This window comes from Theropithecus gelada, chromosome 2 (genome assembly GCF_003255815.1).
Source record: "Theropithecus gelada isolate Dixy chromosome 2, Tgel_1.0, whole genome shotgun sequence".
NCBI classification, from domain to species: Eukaryota; Metazoa; Chordata; class Mammalia; order Primates; family Cercopithecidae; genus Theropithecus; species Theropithecus gelada.
This window is the reverse complement of record NC_037669.1, coordinates 142,438,333-142,450,675: the sequence shown is the minus strand read 5'-3', so window position 1 is coordinate 142,450,675 and position 12,343 is coordinate 142,438,333. Positions and strand designations below refer to the sequence as shown.

Here is a 12,343-nt window from a genome sequence, read left to right as displayed (position 1 = left end):
TTTTTTTTTTTTTTTTTTTTTTTTTTTGAGACGGAGTCTCGCGCTGTGTCACCCAGGCTGGAGTGCAGTGGCGCGATCTCGGCTCACTGCAAGCTCCGCCTCCCAGGTTCACGCCATTCTCCTGCCTCAGCCTCCGAGTAGCTGGGACTACAGGCGCCCGCCACCACGCCCGGCTAGTTTTTTGTATTTTTAGTAGAGACGGGGTTTCACCATGTTAGCCTGGATGGTCTCGATCTCCTGACCTCGTGATCCACCCGCCTCGGCCTCCCAAAGTGCTGGGATTACAGGCTTGAGCCACCGCGCCCGGCCGGCATATAATTCTAAATTGACAGTTGTAACTATTTTATTTTAGCATTTGAAGATATTATTTCACTGACTTTTAGTTTCTTTTGTAGCTAGTAAGAAGTCCAGGCCAGGCACAGTGGCTCACGTCTATAATCCCAGCACTTTGGGAGGCCGAGGCAGGCGGATCACGAGGTCAGGAGATAGAGACCATCCTGGCTAACATGGTGAAACCCCATCTCTACAAAAAATACAAAATATTAGCCGGGCGTGGTGGCGGATGCCTGTAGTCCCAGCTACAGGCAGGAGAATGGCGTGAACCTGGGAGGTGGAGCTTGCAGTGAGCTGAGATCAAACCACTGCACTACAGCCTGGGGGACAGAGTGAGACTCTGTCTCAAAAAAAAAAAAAAAAAAAAAAGCTATCGGCTATCACTCCTTTGTAAGTATTTTATCTTTTTTTGTTTGTTTAAAACGTTTTATTTTTCTTTGATCCTCTGTAAATTTTATTACAATGTGCCTAAATTTGAATTTATTTTGTGTTTCTTTAGGGTATATTCCTTGGAGTGAATTGCTGTTTCATAGAAAAATTTCTTTTTCACCCTCCCTAGACAATTTCACATTGTTTCCCAATGTGGTTATATCAGTTCACAAGCCAATGACTTCTTCCGTCTTTATATTGCATTATGTCATATGAGTTTTTGTATGCTTATTTTGTAATTCCTTTGTTAGCAAACAGAGGAAAACTGGTTCTCAGTGCCCCAAAGGAAAAGTTGAATTTGCATGTTAGTCATCTTAGATATAGAGAGGGAGGCAACCCATCCCACATAAAACAATGACTATATCATTTTTAAGGCATTTAACATTAAGCATACCTCTTTTTGTCTGATCTTTCTCAACTCCTTGAAAATAAATTGGGTTAAACTTTGTTGAAAAACCCTCTGACTGATATGTATCTCCTTAGGTTCTGAACTTTTCACTTTTTATCTTACTAAATGAACCTTTTCATTAATTTGGAACTTGGCAAAGAAATAAGAATGTTTCAGTATCTTTGGCTAAAAGTTCCCTGATGCTATTTTTAGAAATTCTGGTTGGTACTTTTCAAAATTGCTTATTCCATACATACATAAATTCTTTATGGATCTTATTCTTTCTTTTAATAGTACTAATTTTATTTTGTTTTCAAAATGAAAATACCATTTTTTTCTGAATCTAAAATTACCTTTATTTCTGTTTCTAAATATGATAATACATAGAATTGTTTAAGGTTTCTGATTAATCTCTGTGCTTAAGGAGACTGCCTGCATTCTTTCTGGTATTTAGGGAGAACTATTTCTAAGCCATTTCAGACAATTACATAATTGGGTGTCTGTCTTTTGTTGTTGTTGTTGCCTTATAATATTTTGGAAATAGGAGAGTCTACAATTACTTTTATGTGCTATCTGTTTGTACTTTTTAGGAAGGTTAAAAAAAAAAAACCTGTTAGATACAACACCTTAAAAGCACATTTTGTTTCTATAAAAAGATAATTAGTGGTATATTAGTATCATGTGCCTTATTAAACCTTCATGTTCTTGAAAATTGTAATTACGATATCTGTCAATCTTACTGTCTAATCTGCTTTAGAAAAATTAATACATTTTTCCAATATATTTTTTTCCAATTTACCTTTTTCAGCACAGGTTGGGAGAGTAAATGTTTTTGCAGAGTGTAGCCTAAACGCAGTACAAATCACACATTACCTTGTTCATAACTGAGAGAACTATACCTATTGTGATCTGAAGAGCAGATTGAAACCAGAAGTAAAATATTCTGTACTCCAGGTGCCTTTAAGGAATAAGCAAAGCTCTTTGGCTGAGCATGGTGACTCGTGCCTGTAATCCTAGCACTTTGAGAGACTGAGGCAAGAGGATCCTTTGAGACCAGGACTTTGAGACCTGCCTGGGCAACATAGCCAGGCTCTTTCACTACAGAAAATAAAATAATTAGCCGGGCCTGGTGGCACATGCCTGCAATCATAGCTACTCCAGAGGCTGAGGTGGGAGGATTACTTGAGCCCAGGAGTTCTAGGCTGCAGTGAGAAACGATCTCACCACTGCACTCCAGCATGGGCAACAGAGAGAGACCTTGTCTCTAAAATAAATAAAAATAAAACAACAATAACAAAACCCAAAGCTTCTCTCTGTGGACTTAAATATATATATATATATATTTTTTTTTGGAGACGGAATCTTGCTCTGTTGCCTATGCTGGAGTGCAGTGGTGGGATTTCAGCTCACTGCAACCTCTGCCTCCCGAGTTCAAGTGATTCTCCTGCCTCAGCCTCCCAAGTAGCTGGGATTACAGGTGTGCACCACCAAGCCAGGCTAATTTTGTATTTTTAGTAGAGATGAGGTTTCACCATGTTGGCCAGTCTGGTCTTGAACTCCTGACCTCAAGTGATCTGCCTGACTTGGCCTCCCAAAGTGCTGGGATTACAGGCGTGAGCCACTGCACCCGGCCTAAAAAAATTTTTTTGATGTTATGCAAGAAATCTGATGTAATATACCAATTCGAGGTAATTTAATGAAAAAATGCTTATAGAGATATTATAAATGTGTTTATATTAATTACACTAGTCTTCTTAGTAATATTCCCAATGCTGAGTTTTATTTATGACTTTCTTAAAGGCAGAATTGTGATTTAAGTATTGAATGTCTTCACAACCAATGAAAAGTTAAGACTATATAGAATACTCATAGGATATACAGAAGAGGAAAGTACCTTTGATGGCTTTTATTTAATTTTTTAAAATTTGATTTTAAATTTCTTGTATTTGAATTTTATTTGAGTAGGTAATATTTACAAGGTTCAAAATTCAAAAGGCACAAAAGGATACACAATAAGGAAAGTGTCTTTCCCCCGTTGCTGTGTGCCACCTACTCAGAGCTCTCCAAGCAATCAAAGTTACAAGTTACATCCAATGGTATTCTACTAATATTCTGTGTGACAGCCTCCTCGCCACCATTTTTAAAACATGATGTTGAAGGAGTTGAAGCCTGTAAAGGCCTTATTAAAGGTGCCTTATTATTTGAAGCAGAAGTAGTGGCTGATTCTATGTCTCCTGACATTTTAGTTCAGGACTTGGTAATCTTTGCACTAAGTCACACTGCTTTTGTAAGGTGGCGAGTTGGCAATGATTAATCAGTGTGGATAGTACAATCCGGTAATTTTCGACTGGTTTAAGATTGGGACAACCAGAAAAGGTTTATCAGAAGGGCGGCAGGGGACGAGATTTTTGGTTCATCAAAAGGAGGCAAGGGTTTTAAAAATCACGTGGTTTGACTTTTGCTAAGCCCCGGGGACGGCGCGTGTCAGGCCCAGAGTGCTGATGTCAGCGCGGATCCGAGCCAGGCCTCGGGGGACTGGCGTTCAGACCTCGGGCCGCTCGCATCTCTAACAATTTGAGCCCTACTCTAAGGTGTGGTCACGGTCCCACCCACCCTGATCTCAGACTGGGCACGGTGCGGGAGGAGGGCGGATGAGGCCTCGCCCTCGCCTCTTTAGTCGGTCGGGTGAGTGTAGTGTGCAGGGAAGAGACGTGTCAGCGTCAGCGCCAGGGCCAGGCCCGCCCGGGGGCAGCCGGGCAGCCGGATCTTGGGCTACTGTGTCCCAACAGCAGGAGCGGATCAGACCAACAGGCCCTGCCCGCTCGGTCCCGCGCCGTCCAGACCCTACGGTCTCCGTTTCTAGGGGCACATGGTTAGCGGCAGACGCCCACAGCCAATCCACTCTGCCAGCCTGCCCCTTCCTCTGCCAAGAGCAGCTTCTTCAGCCGCGCTACAGTTCCGCAGACGCCTGCCGCACCCTGCCCTTCCCTTCCAGGGAAGACCGATCACGCGGCCAAGAACGAGACTCGCAAACTGGGCATTTCTCCGAGCCGGGCAGGAGCAAGTAGCGAGACTCCTTGTGAGAGTGGGAAGGAGCCTTAACAGGCAACCATGTGGCCCAATGGGTTTTCTGTGTCTTTGGGTGCGGACCAATGAGGCATGTGGGGCGGGACTTCCGCTTCGCCTTGGTGTTGTCGTCCCTGCTCCTACTCCGGGCTGTGGGGGTCGGTGCGGATATTCAGTCATGAAGTCAGGGTAGGGACTTCTCCCGCAGCGACGCGGCCGGCCGGCGAGACTGTTTGTGTTGCGGGGGCTGGACTTCAAGGTAAGACCTTGTCCGGCTTCGCGGCAGCCGGGCAGCGGGTTATCGAGAGGCCCAGAGAACATACCCCGCTTGTTGGCCCTCGAGCCCGGAGTCGGCCCTGCTGCTGAGGTCTTTTGCTGCTCCTCTAGAACTGGGCGAGAAGTAAATTAGGCTTTTTGCAAAAGGAATAAAATAGCCTTGCCCTCGGGGGACCGAGTCTCCTCTGCACTCTGATTCTGCGAGTTTGTGTGTGTCCAAAGTTGAGTTACCGGTTTTGCTTCTCTCATTCCCTTCTTGAGGCTGCAAGAGCCTGCCTGGAAAACATGTTTGGAAGGCTTTTCTTGGTCAAGCACCTGCCGCAACGTCCTCGGGGAAATCGCTTGACTTTAGTTGAGGGGGCTGTTTTGTCTTCGAATAGAAGGAGGGCAATCACTTCCTCTCTTTTACCCCCACTCCCTTTTTCTTTCCCTGGAATCTCAGATTGCAGATTTGGGACGTGACCCCTGCTAGGGCCAGATACTACGGTCAGTCAGCAGCTGTGCCTGTACGCTTGACTTGACTTGCACTTATTAAAGAACTTTGTCCCAGAGAGAAAAAGAGAGTGGGCAGACATAGAAGCCAAACAGTAGTATCCCGGAAGCACTCATGCAACTTTGGTGGCAGCCACTCAGTTTTCTCTGCCGGTGTCTGGTAAATTCCTCTATTTTGTCCTAATCTGACAATAGTAAATAGTAAATTTCCAAAACTGTCGTTTCATCATCAGTTTCAGCACCGTGGGCAGCTGCTCGGGTCCTCTCTTGTTGCCCCAAACCTGCCCGGCTATTACTGTTAGTCAGTGATGCAGCAGGAACAGTGAAAACTGATGCATTCCTTTCAACAATGATGTGTTGTTCTCCAAGGAGAACATCTGCAGTTTTTGTTACAATATAAATAAGTAAGGTAGCTGTGCCTCCAAAGAGTTCTTGTGGAGAAACAAATCAATTCAAGATTTAAGGTAGGACTTTCAAGGGTTTATTCTATTTAAGGACAATTTTTTAAATGGGTGGAGATTAGCTCCATATCGAAGTAACAAAACTGGACAGTGGTAGCAATGAAAAAGAACTTTAAACAGGAGGTAAGAAGTGTAGTGCAATGCTGTAGTGCAGGGCCCATAAGGATTCATTAATAGATTTTAGAATCAATTTAGTACATTGACATAAGCATTAAAAAGAAAGAAAAAAATACCAGAGGACATTGTATGGAATAAAAGTAAATATTATGGCAAGAAGCTTTTGTTTCAGTTTTTAACAATATGCATGTGTCAAGAGGAAGTTGGAAATGTAGAGTGTATTATGGATTACTGCAAAAACAAATGTTTCAAAAATACTGGATTCCAAATTTGAGAGTCAAGCTGGGTTCAGTTCTGCCACTTACTAATTCTGTGACATTTTCCGTAAATAACAAATGAGTTATGAGGATTAAATGAAACAAAATTTGTCTATTACGTAAGTTTTTTTGTTGTTTTGTTGGAAACTATTGAAGAGAAGGACGGTTATTTTTCTCTATGTAGGGAATGAGAACTGTTTTATTAGGTTTTTTTTTTTAACCTCTGCCTTTGTTTGAAGCTAGGCAGCTTGTCATCTTGTCTCTATGTGTAATGCAAATCTTAGACAAAATCTTGGTTTGAGAGTTATAATACTGAAGGGTTTGGGATAAGTTCTCATCTCTCCTTGTATAAAGCTAATTTTCTCAATAATTTTGGAGGGGCATAAATTGTTGTTAGCATTCAGCTTTCTTCCCTTGATATTTTTCTGCATTCCAGAATATCGTAGATTATTCAGAACTTTTACAGGCACTAACTTTAGCTAAGTGAGGGTAGGACTGAGGGTATGACTAAAGGGATAGATTTATGTCTTTGAGTTAAGTTGGAGAAAGGCATTTTATGCCTTATAGTTCTTCCCATAGGAGATGTATGAAATGAAATAGTTTGGTCAACTATCATGGTATGTTTTGCTTACTTCGTGTAGGTGTGACCTAAAAATGGTTGGCATTTAAATAACAATATTTTTAAATCTGGGAATTAATGATGTTTAGCAGAAGGCAAATGAGTTTCAGTCAAAATAGTGTTTTGCACTGTTTGTCATGTTTACCATATGGCATTGCGTATGATAGTTTCACATGACATAAAAAGGGGAAGAAAGTTGGTAAGCATTGTTACTTTTCCCAAAAGAGGAAACAAAATTACAAGCAAATTCCTTTTAATAAAGCATACTGGTGAGTCATTGTTCAAAAATGTATGTATTCTATAGATATTTATTGAGCATATATAAAAGTAAAATATTAAACTTTTATGAATCTTTTACATTACACAAAAGTTGATTTGGGGACAACACAGCATATGATTGGTGTTGTCAAAGTTTATATAACGTAGTATATCAATAACAACAAAACAGTAATGTAGCTAATATTGATTGGTTACTATGAGCCAAATATAATTCTAAGCCCTTTGTAATATCTCAGGTGGTTCTTACAGTCATTGATGTAGTAGATGGTAAATTGTTTCCTTTTTATTTTTATTTTTGGGGGACAGGGTCTTGCTCTGTTGCCCAGGCTGGAGCGATTATGGCTCACTGCACACTTGACTTTGTGTGCTCAAGGGATCCTCCTATCTTAGCCCAACAAATAGCTGGGACTACAGTCATATACTGCCATGCCTGGCTAATTAAAAAAAAATTGTTTTTTTGTAGAGACAAGGTCTTGTTATGTTGCTCAGTCTGGTCTGAAACTCCAGGGTTCAAGTGATCCACTTGCTTCAGCCTTCCAAAGTGCTGGGATTACAGGTGTGATACATCATGCCTGTCTTATCCCCATTTTATAAGTGGGAAGTGGGGGAATTAAGGCATCACAGATACATAACTTGTGAGTTCACACAAGTAGCTGGTGGAGTAGTGGAGTAGCTGGAATTTGAACACAGGTATTCTGACTACGGAACGTCTGTCTCTTTTATGTCTTATTTCATTAAAAATGTGGAATGCCATGGGGCTATTGTGGATTCTTACTTGCTGGTGAGTTTTGGTGAGCTCCTCCTCAGTTTCCTTAACTGCTTCCTTATTTGTTTTTGTGGAGATTCAGATAATTTGTGAAGCATCAGATGGAGTATATGTTTAGTAAATTATATGCCTTAGCTTTTTTTTTTTTCCATTGACGATAACGTCATTTGAAAGATTGTTAGCAGTTGAAGGAGGGTGGGAAAAAAAAAACTTCCACATAAGGACACTGCCCAAGCAAAGGTATAGAGATAGGAAAAGCAGAGTATATTTGGTAAGGGTATGTTTAAGGACCAGACTGGTAAAGATAGATGGATACAGATTATGGAGACTCTTAAATGTCAGACTAAAGATTTTGTATATGATTTTTAGTTAAGAAGAAACTCTCTTTATGGATAATAATTTGTGAACAGGTCCAATGGAAGAGTGGAAGCCTAGAAGTAGGAATACCATGGAGTTTAACTATAGTAGTTGAGGCAAAAAGTGATGATTGTAGTGAAGGTACAAATTTGAAAGATGTTGACATTATAATGACATTGACACTGGGAACTGACCAGAGTATAGGCCCAGGACAAATTTTTGGGAGGATAGTGATGTTATTAGCAGAAATAAGGATATTATCATGAAGAACAGGTTTTGGTGGAAGGAGATTTAGGAGGAGAGAGGATGATAGGGAGTTTACTTTTGGAGCTGAGGAGTTGTTCAGATATTTGGAAATATAGAATGAAAACTGGAAGCTCTGTGTATTCTATGAAAAGGGAAGAGACCAAATGCTTACATTGTAAGGAAATGACCTAAAAGTAACCACTCCTCTGTGGGTCAGAGTTTCAAAAGAGTAATGTGACTCCTTAAATTCCTCACAAGTACAGATTTCTCAATGAAGATGCACCCATTATTTTTCCCTTTAGTGTATTTTGATTTGTGTCCTGGGAGATCAGGAGGTAAGTCAGTGGGGAGGAAAAATTTTTAGACCTAGCAAGGCTCCCGTTTATTAAAAAAATAGCTAGTAAACTGGAGACTAGGGATTCTCACACTAAGAATTTTGAGAGTCTGATTTTTGTGTGGTGCCAGGCATTTATAAACATATGTTGAATGTTGAATTGTTGAACATTTGAACATCTCCAGATTTTAATTTTTTTATTTTTTTATTTTTTGAGAGAGAGTCTCGCTCTGTCGTCCAGGCTGGAGTGCAGTGGCGTAATCTGGGCTCACTGCAAGCTCCACCTCCCGGGTTCATGTCATTCTCCTGCCTCAGCCTCCCGAGTAGCTGGGACTACAGGCGCCCGCCACCATGCCTGGCTAATTTTTTGTATTTTTAGTAGAGACAGGGTTTCACCGTGTTAGCCAGGATGGTCTCAATCTCCTGACCTCGTGATCCACCCGTCTCGGCCTCCCAGAGTACTGGGATTATAGGCGTGAGCCACCATGCCAGGCCCAGATTTGTTATTTTTATTATCACTTCTTTGTTACCTTGAATTGGTTAATAGCAAAACCTTTAGAATCAGAGAGCCTGTGTGCTTGTTATGGGAGACAATGAAAGTCAGGGTGCAACTGATGAGATTGTATTTTACTTATAGCCAGGATTGTGGAAAAAGAGACTCAAAGGATAAGAGGCTTACCATTTTTTTCCATTCTGTAAAACGATGTTGATGACAATACCAATTCTGATAGTTGTTTTGAAATACTGAGTTAATATATGAAAAGTGTCTGGTACATGACAGATAGTAATTGAGATGTTTTTGTTACCAGTATTATTATCTTCATAAGTGGGGGCAAACACAGAGATCCCAGAACCTATTATAAGAAAAAAATTAAAACAACTGGAGGCCCTTTGTACTTGAAAAAGGGCTCAGGACTAAGTCATAGAAGGACTGTAGGTTTCCTTTCTTGGAAGATTTTCTAGGGTTTGGTACAATTGGGTAGAGCATGATGTTGAATTAAGTAGTAAAATATGTCCATCTCAACTATTTTCAGTTTCCTGTCAAGTTCTCAGTAACTGGCCAATGAAACAAACCAACAGAAAAATGTTGTTGAGCATGATAAGAAGGTTTACATATCTTGTCATACCATTTTTGGAAACATTACTTGGATCCTACTACTTAGGGGTTTTTCTGTAACATTTATTCACTCAAACATTTGTTGAGTACCTTCTATGTCAGACACTGTTCTAAAGAGAAAAATCCTTGCCCTCATGGAGCTTATCTGCTAATGGGAGAAATAAGGTGCATTTTCCATAATAGACGGTAATTAGATTTTTCTCGTACTATGTATTTGTACCTGTTTAAGCAGATGGTAATTGTTTAAGCAGATGGTAATAATGAATACTATACCAGATTGTAACTAATTTTGCAGAGCATTTGAAAGAAGGGACCATGTCTTTCTTATTCACGTTTGTCTCTCCCTTTTCTCCTTTCTCCCAGTGGAATGGCTTAGATGGATTTAATGCTCAACAAATGTAGATACTCATCATATGTTTATTACAGGGAGAAGGTGTTAAGGGAGAGGCTAGATGGATCTTAAAGATTAAAGGAGTCAGTTAAATGTGGCAGGTGTTAAGGACCCATGTACCCCCTAGATTGAAGGTGAGAAGAAGAGAATCTGGCCGGGTACGGTGGCTCACGTCTGTAATCCTAGCACTTTGGGAGGCCGAGGTGGGCAGATCACTTGAGGCCAGAGTTTGAGACCAGCCTGGGCAACATGGTAAAACCCCATCTGTACTAAAATACAAAAATTAGCCAGGCTTGGTGGCTCGCTTACGTAATCACAGTTACTTGAGAGGCTGAGGCAGGAGAATCGCTTGAACCTGGGAGGCGGAGGTTGCAGTGAGCCGAGATCGTGCCACTGTTCTCTAGCCTGAGTGGCAGAGCGCGACTCTGTCTCAAAAAATAAAATAAAATAAAATGAAATCAAATCAAATAAAATATAAAAATAAAAAGAGAATCCCCTGGCTTATCTATGAGGTTGGAATAGAAATAAAGTTATATTGTAGCTGAAAGCATCAGCATTATGGGAGTCTGGGTGCCACCCAACATTCCCACTTATTAGCTGGGTGACTTTGCATAGGTATCTTAACCTCTCAGTTCATTTCCTCGTCTGTAAATGAAGTAGTTGGAATTGTCCAGTTAAAAATCTGCTTTTACCACTTCTTGTAAAATATCTCTTGCGCTAATGTTTCACTTCACTAATGTAGATAATATAGAACCAAGCATGAGCTTCCATTGAATAAGCATGAGAAAATGTACATGGTTAGAAAGAAAAAAGACTGGAGGAATGGCAAGGAACTAAGCTAAATATACAGAGAGGAGCCAGTTTATGAAGAACTTCTTTGCTAAACCACAATTTAGTTCTGAACTTTATTCTGAAAACTGCTTACTCTGTTAAGGAATTTTTGCAGGCAGTAACATAATCAGGCATTTTTATATCTACCTTTATATTCCTCTTAAGAGAAGGTGATCCCTGAGGAAGATATTTGTTATTTCTAGTTGTTTCAATGATGTAGATCTTCCTGAGGAAATCGGTGTTTTTAACTTTGAAATAAAGTCTGAGGAACATTGTCAATTTTGTGGTTATGGAGTTAATAATTAAATATTAATGATCATGAAATATTCAGACATTAAAACATTTAAATGTTTATTGCGACATTAATGTGAACTGAAAAGAAAACTGAAATTTTGGGATGTTTTGCGCTTTGATATGAGAGAGCTCCTGGTCACCTACAAGAATTTGGCTTAGAATCATTTTTAAGGAGTTAGAAATATGTTGACCTTGAATTGATTGAATGTGAATGTAGTTCAGGCTTGCTCTTTCGCCCTTCCTTCCTTCCTTCCTTCCTTCCTTCCTTCCTTCCTTCCTTCCTTCCTTCCTTCCTTCCTTCCTTTCTTCCTTTCTTCCTTTCTTCCTTTCTTTCTCTTTCTTTCTTTCTTTCTTTCTTTTTCTTTCTTTCTTTCTTTTCTGTCTCTCTCTCTCTCTTCCCTTCCTTCCTTCCTTCCTTCCTTCCTTCCTTCCTTCCTTCCTTCCTTCCTTCCTTCCTTCCTTCCCTTTCTTTCTTTCCTTTCTTTCCTGCTTTCTTGCTTTTTCTGTTGCCTTGGTTGGTCTCAAACTCCTGGCCCCAAGCAATCCTCCCTCCTCAGCTTCCCAAAGTGCTGGGATGAGTCACCACTCCCTGCCCAGGCTTCGTTTCTAATGATAGAAATATCCAGAAAAACTTTATAGAGGGAATGAATTTCCACTGGGAAATAATCCTAGTAAGGAGCTGGTGATAAATCAATATTTCTGAATGAAGTCATGAGGGAGAAACATCGACTTTATTTAGACATAAAACACCTCATTAAATGTTGAAGAATACTTTATTTGCATAATTACTATGCTTGTCATTTGCACATTTGACCTTCAAAGAGGAAGAACTGCTTATAATTTCCACATTTATCCAACACGTATTATAAATGTTAATTGCTTTTTTTGGAAAAAAAATTGAGGTAAAAATTGACGTAATTAACCATTTTGGAGCAGCAGTTCAGTGGCATTTAGTATATTTGCAGTGTTGTGCAACCATCACTTCTGTCGAGTTTCAAAACATTTTTATCACTTTAAAGTAAAATCTCATACCTATCAAGCAGTTACTCCTCATTCCCTGAGGCCCCTAGCTCATGGCAACCAAATCTGTTTTCTGTTTTTACGGATTTACTTATTCTGGATATTTTATATAAATTGAATTATTCGATATTTGAGTTTTTATCCCTGGCTTCTTTCATTTAGCAAAATGTTTTCAAGGTTTACTCACATGTAGCTTGTATCAGTACTTCTTTCCTTTTTATAGCAGAAGAATATTCCTTTGCATGTATATATATCAGTTTGTTTATCCAT

General features: G+C 40.0%; 1 protein-coding gene across 3 annotated transcripts in view; it reads left to right on the top strand.

Moving 5' to 3' along the window:
* Positions 1 to 3,603: 3,603 nt before the first annotated feature.
* The window catches only part of RNF13 (ring finger protein 13), a 159,353-nt gene continuing 150,613 nt past the window's right edge, over positions 3,604 to 12,343 (top strand). For 2 of the 3 annotated variants that reach the window (XM_025376689.1, XM_025376687.1), the window contains exon 1: positions 3,604 to 4,475. The gene's annotated coding sequence lies outside the window, so the exon portion shown is untranslated. Of the gene's footprint in view, positions 4,476 to 5,042; positions 5,145 to 12,343 lie in introns of all 3 variants that reach the window. The other variant, XM_025376688.1, reaches the window with a different exon arrangement.